The sequence below is a fragment of the Cebus imitator genome, unplaced genomic scaffold (assembly GCF_001604975.1).
Source record: "Cebus imitator isolate Cc_AM_T3 unplaced genomic scaffold, Cebus_imitator-1.0 Scaffold106, whole genome shotgun sequence".
Lineage (NCBI taxonomy): Eukaryota > Metazoa > Chordata > Mammalia > Primates > Cebidae > Cebus > Cebus imitator.
Window position 1 is genome coordinate 5266613 of NW_016107421.1, and position 9386 is coordinate 5275998.

Below are 9386 nucleotides of genomic sequence, written 5' to 3' on the forward strand. Positions count from 1 at the left end.
AGTAGCTGGGACTACAGGTGTGTGCCACCACACCTGGCTAATTTGTGTGTGTGTGTGTGTGTATTTTTAGTAGAGACGGGGTTTCATCGTGCTAGCCAGGATGGTCTGGATCTCCTGACCTCGTGATCTGCCCATCTTGGCCTCCCAAAATGCAGGGACTACAGGTGTGAGCCACCGCACCTGGCCCATTGTGCTTTTTAGTTCATTTAGTGAGGTCATGTTTTCCTGGATGGTCTTGATGCTTACAGATGCTCATCAGTGTCTAGGCATTGAATAGTTAGGTATTTATTGTAGTCTTCACATTCTGGGCTTGTTTGTACCTGTCCTTGGGGAGGCTCTCCAGGTATTTGAAAAGACTTAGTGTTATAATCTATGTTTTTGGTCACTGCAGCTGTAGCTGCATTAGGTAGTACTCCAAGCCCAGTAACACTGTGGTTCTTGCAGACTCGTAGAGGATCTAAGATCTGGAAGAATTCTCTGGATTACCAGGTAGAGACTCTTGTTCTCTTCCCTTACTTTTTCCCAAATAATCAAAGTCTCTCACTCTGTGTTGAGATGCCTGGATCTGGGGAGGGGTAACACAAGCGCCCCTGTGGCCACCATAACTGGGGGTATACTGGGTCAGACCTGAAGCTGGCACAGCACTGGGTCTTGCCCAATGCCTGTTGTAACTGCTACCAAGCTACCACCTGTGTTCACTCATGGCCCTAGGACTCTATGATCAGCAGGTGGCAATGCCAGCCAGGCTTGTGTCCTTCCCTTGAGGGTGGTGAGTTCCCCAGGCCCCAAGTGAGTCCAGAGATGCTGTCTGGGATCCAGGCCCTGGAAGCAAAAACCACAGAAATCTACTGTTGCTCTATTTTGGCAGCTGAGCTGGTGCCAAAACCACCAAAGTCCTTCCCGCTCTTCCGAGGCAGAAGAGTGTCTTCTCATGTCCACTACCACCACAGGCCCACAGTGCGTACTGCCTTGATGTTTATTTAAGGCCCAAGGGCTCTTCCGTCAGCATGTGGTGAATGCTGCCAGCCCTGGAACTCATCCTTCAGGGAAGTGGGCTGCCCTCTGGCCCAGGGTATGTCCAGATATGCCATCCCATGCCGTGGCCTGCTTGGTGCTCTTCCCCATTGTAGCTGAACTGGTACCTAAGTTCAAGAGAAAGTCCTCTTTACTTTCCCCTCTACTTTTCTCAAGCAGTAGGGGCCTTCTGCATAGCCACCACAGCTGGGAATGTCCCGGGTCACACCTGAAGTCAGCACATCTCAGAGTCTCACTCACGGCCCATGGCTGAACCACCTGGTTACCACTGCTGATTATTCAGGATCCAAGGGCTATTTCATCAGCAGGCGATAAATCCTGCCAAGACTGGTTTCTTCCCTTCAAGGCAGTGAGTTCCCTTCTGGCCCAGGGTGTGTCTAGAAATGTCATCTGGGAGCTAGGGCCTGGAATGAGGCCTCATGACTCTGCCTGGTGCCCTGTCCTACTGTGGCTGAGCTGGTATCCAAGTCGCAAGACAAAGTCCTTTTTAGTCTTCCCTCTCCTCTCCTCCCCTCTCCTCTCCTCAAGCAGAACAAAGGGGTCTTTTTTGGAGCTGCGAGTTGTGCTGCCTGGCGTAGGGGGGGAGTGATGCGAGCACTCCCTTAGCTGCACCATCTGGTGTCTCACTAGCGTGTGTGTCCCACGTGTGCGCTGGCTCTCAGCCCAGCACAGCAACAGGACTTGCCTAGGAGTTACAGTCCTTGTGACCTAAACTGCCTTTCAGATTTATTTAGGATCCCATAGCACTTCAGCCCACAGTGGCAATGATCTCAAATTCCAATTGCTGGGACGAGTGATTCCCCTCTGGCCAAGGCTGGTTTAACTGCTCCCGCCATGGGTGCCAGCTGAGTCCCGCCCAGTGCTGGCAGCACTGAGTACCAAAGCAAAGTCCCACAGTCACCGTGTTCTCTCCCCTCCAAGGGTACATGGCCCGCTACTGCTGGAGGTGCTGGCTGGGCGTGCTGTTGGCAATTCAAGACTGTCTTCTCTACCCTCTTCCTTGCCTCTTTCAGTGACACTAACTTAAAACCACGTACTGTGACTGCTCACCTGATTCCTGATTTTTTGATCTTATGGATATACTTCTTGTCTAGATAGTTGTAGAATTTGGTGCTCCTGTGGAGAGAACGATGGATGGAGGCTGTTATTTGGCCATCATGCTCCACCTCCCCAACCAGCATCTGACTACAACCTCCTGAGTGACCACAAGCAAGGTCTGCCCAGCTAAGCCCCTTGTGGATTCCTAACCTACAAAACCACAAGCAAAATAAAACATTTTTAAAAAGCACCCTTGCTTTTTTGAAGCTGCTAAATTTGGAGGTAATTTGTCACACAATAGTAACTGCAAGAGCAATTTGGTACCCAGAGTGGGTGCATCAAAGACCCAAGACAGGCTGGGCAATCACACCTACAATCTCAACCGTTTGGGAGGCCAAGATTGGTGGATTGCTTGAGCCCAAGAGTTTGAGACCCACCTGGACAACACAGTGAGACCCCATCTCTACAACAACTAAAAGAATTAGCCAGGCGCAGTGGTGCATGTTCCTAGCTACTCAGGAGGCTGAGATGGTAGGCTTGCGTGAGCCCAGGAGCGTGAGGCTGGAGGTAGCCCTGGTCACACCACTGCACTCTAGCTTGGGCAGCAGAGTGAGACCTTGTATAAAAAACAAAACCAAAACCCAACCCAAAGCATATGGTATTATCTTTGGGACTGGGCAGCAGGCAGATGCTGGAAGGGCCTTGAGAAGACTGTTAGTGGCACCTCGGTGGGCCGCGAGGCTGCTGATGAGGGCTTAAAAAGAGAGAAGAAAGATTGTTGTCGAAAGACTGAAAAGAGAATGTAATTGTTCTGTAGTGAGGAAAGTTTAGTAAAACGATTGCCTGCAGTATTACGGGAAACAGAAAATGTACCCGATGAGCTGATGAATCTGGCTAAGGAGAGTTCCAGGAAAAATGTTGAATGTGCCAACTACAACTACATGAAGGATCTCAAGCAAGAACTGCCAAGCCGAGACCAGGCAAAAGATAGCAGTTGTTTTAAAGAGAGGATTATTTTTTGTGTGTGAGACAGGATCTTACTCTATTGCTCGGGCTTGAGTGCAGTGGCATGATCTTGGCTCACTGCAACCTCCGTCTCCCATGTTCAAGCAATTCTCCCGCCTCAGCCTCCCGAGTAGCTGGGATTACAGGCACTCACCACCATGCATGGCTTTTTTTATTTTTATTTTTTGAGACAGAGTCTTGCTCCGCCACCCAGGCTGGAGTACAGTGGTGCGATCTTGGCTCACTGCAGCCTCCGCCTTTAGGACTCAAGTAGTTCTCCTGCCTCAGCCTCCTGAGCAGCTGGGACTACAGGCATGCACTACCACACCCAGCCAATTTTTGTATTTATAGTAGAGATGGGATTTCACCATGTTGGCCAGGATGGTCTTTATCTCCTGACCTCATGATCCACCTGCCTCAGCCTCCCAAAGTGCTGGGATTACATGCGTGAACCACCACGCCTGACAATTTTTGTATTTTTAATAAAGACAGGGTTTCACCATGTTGGTCAGGCTGGTCTCGAACTCCTAACCTTGTGATCTGCCTACCTCGGCTTCCCAAAGTGCTGGGATTACAGGTGTGAGCCATGGTGCCCAACCTAAAAAGAGGATTTTTAAGTGTACAATTCAATGGCACTAAGTACATTCAAAACATTGTGCAATCATCACCACTATCTATTCCGAAGATTTTTCATCATCCCAAACAGAAAGTCTCTCCTCGTTAACTAATATCTCCCCATCCCTCCCTTTACAGAGTTCCTGTAACCCCTGTGCTACTTTATCTCCGTGAATTTGCCTATTCTGAGCGCTTCATATAAGCAGAATTATATATTATTTGTTCTTTTGTGTTTGACTCATTTAACCTAGCATAATGTTTTCAAGATTCATTTATTTTGTTACATGTATCAGAACTTTATTCCTTTTCATGGCTGAATAATATTTCATTGTATGGCTATACCATGACTTGTTTAAATATAATCTGTTGATGGACACTTCAGTTTTTTTCCCGCTTTTGGCCACTGTGAATAATGCTGCTATAACCGTTGAGTTCCTGTTTTCAATTCTTCTTTTTGTTAGAGTCTCCTTGCGACGCTCAGGCTGGAGTGCAATAATATGATCTTGGCTCACTGCAACCTCTGCTTCCGGGGTTCAAGCGATTCTCCAGCCTCAGCCTCCCAGGTAGCTGGGATTACAGGCATGCACCACCATAGCCGGCTAATTTTTGTATTTTTAGTAGAGACAGGGTTTCACCATATTGGCCAGGCTGGTCTCAAACTCCTGACCTCAAGTGATCTGCCTGCCTTGACCTCCCAAAGTGCTGGGATTACAGGCATGGGCTACCACGCCCAGCCCATTCTCAGTTCTTTGGGGCATATACCTAGGAGTGGAACTGCCGGGTCATATGGTAATTCTATGTGTAGTGTTTGAGGAACCACTAAACTGTTTTTGATAGTGACTACACCATTTACATTCCCACCAACTGGCTTCTGTATTTTTTTCTTTTACTCTTAGTATACACACCAAGATTTCTGTATTTTTGGTACAAAATTCTATGTACACCTACTTGTTAAATATTATAATTCATATTTAGTTAATGTAAATCAATATTATAATTTCTATAATTAAATACTATATTTAAAAATATTTTAAATTCATACTAGAAGTTTTAAAATAAATATGGTATTGAGGCTGGGCATGGTTACTCAAACCTGTCATCCCAGTGCTTTGGGAGGCCGAGGTGGGAAGATCACTTGAGCTCCTGAGCTGGAGACCAGCCTGGGCAACATGGAGAAACCCCGACTCTGCGAAAGAATACAAACAGTAGTCAGGCATGGTGGCATGTACTTGTAGTCCCAGCTACTTGGGAGGCTGAGGTGGGAGGATAGCTTGAGCCTGGGAGGTGGAGGTTTCAGTAACTAAAAAGACAAGGGCTGAACGCAGCGGCTCAGGTCTATTAATGCCAGCACTTTGAGAGGCCGAGGCAGGAGGATTGCTTGAGGCCAAGAGTTGGAGACTAGCCTGGACAATATTGCAAGATTATCTCTACAAAATAATTAAAAAAAAATTTTTTTTTGAGATGGAGCACTCTGTTGCCCAGGCTAGGGTGCGGTGGTGCATCTCGGCTCACCACAACCTCTGCGTCCCGGGTTCAAGTGCTTCTCCCAGCTCAGCCTCCCAAGTAGCTGGGACTACACGTGCTTGCTACCACACCCAGTTAATTTATTGTATTTTTAGTAAAGACAGGGTTTCACTACGTTGGCCAGGCTGGTCTCAAACTCTTGACTTTGTGATCCACCTGCCTTGGCCTCCCAAAGTGCTGAGATTACAGGCATGAGCCACTGCACCCAGCCCAAAATAATTTTTTAAATAAAAATAAATAATAAATAAAAAACCAAGAGGTAGAGTGTTCAGGAAAATAAGAAAAATACATGCAGAAATATATAACATTATAGGAGACAACTATAAGTTTGGGTAGAAATACAGTATTTCGGCTAATGAAAATGACCGAGTCCTCCAACATGGATATTATCAGAACAGAGTTGTCATCAAAGTCAGCTAACTGAAGTATTTGCTTCAAAACATTAAAGAGAAATTTTAGAAGTTTCAGAAACTAGTGAACATGCGTTTGAGCAAGAAAGTGAGAAGATGCCATTTGAAATAAATTATAATAATTATCCAATGTGGCTACTATTTGTGATAAAATAAAAATGATCTGGATAGAGCACATACTTCACAAAGGAGATGATTTAGATTTTAGGGAATCGGTTTCACACATGGACATACACTGGACATTTTCTAGAGAATGGGGCCGTGGGGAAGCGGTGTCTCAGTAAGTTGCCCAGGAAGGTCTTGAACTCCTGGCCTCAAGGAATCCTCCGCATTGCTGGGATTATAGGCATGAGCCACTGCGCCTGACAAAACATTTTTCTTTAATGTTCTAATGGCAAATTAATTTGTTGTGACTGTTCATATATTCCAAAAAAATTGTTCTTATTTTTCATGCATACTTTCTCTGGTAATGCAATAAGATCAAATTTTTACAACTGAAATAAAGGTTCCAAAGATTGGAAAAAGTGAAACAGAATTTGTGATCATGAAAATTTTGTTTTATTGTGAAGCTTTCTTTTTATTTGTTTTCTTCTGAGACAGGGTCTTTCTCTGTCACCCAGGCTGAATGCAGTGATACAATCATAGCTCACCGCATTTGTGGCCTCAAACTCCTGGGCTCAAGCAATCCTCCTGTTACAGGATCTTTGGGGTGTCACTTTTCTGGCTGGAAACCTCTGTGGCCGGTGGTGCCTTTGCCTGAGTTCTCGCCCTGCGTCCCGGAAGAATGAGGTATGCAGACAAGCAGAGGGTGAGCAAGACACAGAGGAGCTTTATTGACTGTTAGAGCAGCGTGGCAGAGCCGCGCAGTGGGTAGCTTCTCTCTGTAGGCAAGTCCTCCCGTTGAGTGTTCATCTCTCAGTAGAGAGGAGGCCCTGGTGTGGGTGGCTCCTCTCTGCAACTGGTAGTCCCGAGGTCTCTGCAGGTTTCTGAAACTCTCAGCAGAGAGGGTAGCTCCTCGCTGCAGTTGGTCATTCTGTCACCTGCTCAGCTCTGGCTGAGCCAGGGCTTTTATTGGCCTTAGAGGGGAGGAAGTGCATGCTGATTGGTCCAAAGGCAGCCATGGGCAGCATGGAAACAGCATCACAAGTTCCTACTCCAGTGCTCCAGGACTGGCAGCCTGGCCCCCAACCTTCAGGCCCTCCCTGGCCCAAAGGTGGGGCCTCACTAGGGACCTGCCCTCTTTTGCCCAGAATGTATTTGCCTCCTGCTGCCGTTTGTGGCACAGGGGCTCGGCCCTGACATTGCTCTGAGATTGGAGCAGGCATCGGGAACAGACAGAGGCCAGACAGTGGGAGCAGATATTTCTGAGTCTGTGAGGGCAGGGGGGGTCCCCTGAGTGCAGGGATGCCTGAGTCTGCAGCCGTGGTTTGGGCAGCTGCCACTGGGCAGGCAAGGGGCTGGCAGGGTTCCTGCCTGCTCCATGCAGCAGGAGGCCCGGGTCAGAGTCACAGTTTGGGCGGCTGCAGCGGCACCTGGGGAGCCCTGGCCCTTCTGAGCTTACAGGCAGAGAATTGTTTGAACCCAGGAGGCAGAGGCTGCAGTGAGTCAAGATCACGCCATTACACTCCAGCCTGGACAACAAGAGTGAAACTCCATCTCAAAAAACAAAACAAAACACCACACACACAAAAACCGTATTTTTCCTTTTGCCTCAGGCTCCAGCATGGCTCTCCTGTACCGCAGGGTACTGGGTGGAAGGTGTGTGAGGGCACCTGATGGTCACACTCAGGACTTTGTGAAGGGTTTGAGGCACAAAAAGCACACATTTATCAAAACTCAGCAGGTTCACACGTGAGCAGGGCGCTGCACTGAACACCAAGTTTGACATCACAGGAAATGGCTGTGGCAAATGGGCTGTGACGATGTCACACTGGAGCAGTTAGGGAAAGCCGCCTGATGTCTGTAATTTACTTGGAAATGCATCAAAAATAAAATGTGTCAATGCAGGGAGGATTAACTAGATGTGACAAAGTCCAGGACAATGTGAAGGGCACACTCAAGTGGTAGATATATTTCCAGATGTGCAAGATAAAATTCGTTCATTGTGGCTGTGTGCGGGGAAGTGTCCGACGCCAAGTGCTGGGGAAGAGGGAGCTCTAGGCCTCTGGTCCTGTGCTTCAGATGCCGGCCAGGCCCAGGGGAAGCTCCTGGGAACTCTCGGAGGCTCTGCCGGCGGGGTGGCTGGGGGAAGTGCAGTATCCTGAGGGAGAAGTGGTCACGCCTTACGGGGGATGGATCAAGTCGTAAAAAGAAGAGGCAGAGAGCAGAATGTGACACTGGGCAAGAGGAGACATGGAGCACCCTCAAAACAGGGGGGGCTGGCCCAGGCCTTCCTCTCCCACCCCCATCCCCACCAAGTCTCCCCTTATTTTCCCTCCACTCTGTCAAGGACAAGGCAAGGCCAAGGCTGACAGATTGGCTGGTAAAGAAATTGAAGACGTTTTCAGATTTAGTTTATTACTTGCACAGACAACCAAAGAAAAAATGGCCAAAGGCGCCTGGTCCCCATGGATCTTGCACAGGGCAACACCCAAAAGTGACCACATGACTGCCACATGGATGACAGGACACCGGGCTGCGAAGAGCCGCGGCCATGCTAAGTTCTACAGCCTGTGCCCAAGGTGGCCTCCGCAGAGCCGGGGAGGCGTCAGGAGCCGCAGCGAGGTGAGAGGGCCCGGCTGTGCCCAGAGGATGGCAAGGAGTTCCGCAGCTGTGGTCCATTTGGATACGAGCAAGGGCGCCAGGGCACAGCTCTCCCCTGACTTACCCCCAGGATTTTCCCACGGGTTCCTCCACTCCCAGGAGCACACCATCAGGGCCTCTGGATGCGTAAACAGATTGGGGGGCCCTCTAGCTCTGAGGAAAGCACAAAGAAGTCACTCATAAGCTTAAGAAAAAGATGCTCTATGTCACTCAAGAAAAAATGAGAATTAAACGTCATCAGACAGCTCGGAAAGCCTTGGCACTCTCAGGGCGCAGCTACGGCATGGGTAACAATTCAGGATTCAGTTTTTAAAATCACAGTGGAACACCAGAGTAAGGACGTGGTGAAGACCAGACCCACTCCTGGAGGGTGGGGACAGTAGCAAGAACACAGACACAGGTGGCCACGGGGTGGCTGTGGTGGGCAGCCTGTGAGATGGGCCTCAATGTCCCCAACTCCTGATCTGTCTGTCCTGTGGAACCTCCCCGCCCCCGGCTGAACCCACACAAACAAAACACAGCAAAAGGAGGCAGGAATACCCTGGGGCATAGGAGCCCACCTTCACGGCTTGCTGAGCTACCAGGGGCTGTGCCAAAGAGAGGCCAGTGCAGCAGAGAACTGAGCGAGGCCTCCAGCCAAAAAGCAGAAAAGAGCGAGACCCTCACTCTCATAGCCCATGAGGAGCTGAATCCTGCCCATAGCCGCGGGGCCAGCGAGGAAGCCAAGCCTCCCTGCACGGAGCCTGTACCCACTCATGGTCGGGGGGGGCCTGACTGAGGGACGTTGAGGCAGAGGCCCCCTTCACCCGGACTGGATGTCCGACCCACAGACGCTGTGCAGCCACGTTTGTTTGGTGGGGCTAAGTTGCGAGGCAGTTTGTTACAGGCAATAGATGATAAGCTTCTGTTCTCCATTTCTGTTCTTTTTCTTCAGCAGGGCTGGGCGTGGAGTGGCCCGCTGCTGCCAGCCCTGCTCTGCACACCCTCGTGGGGTGA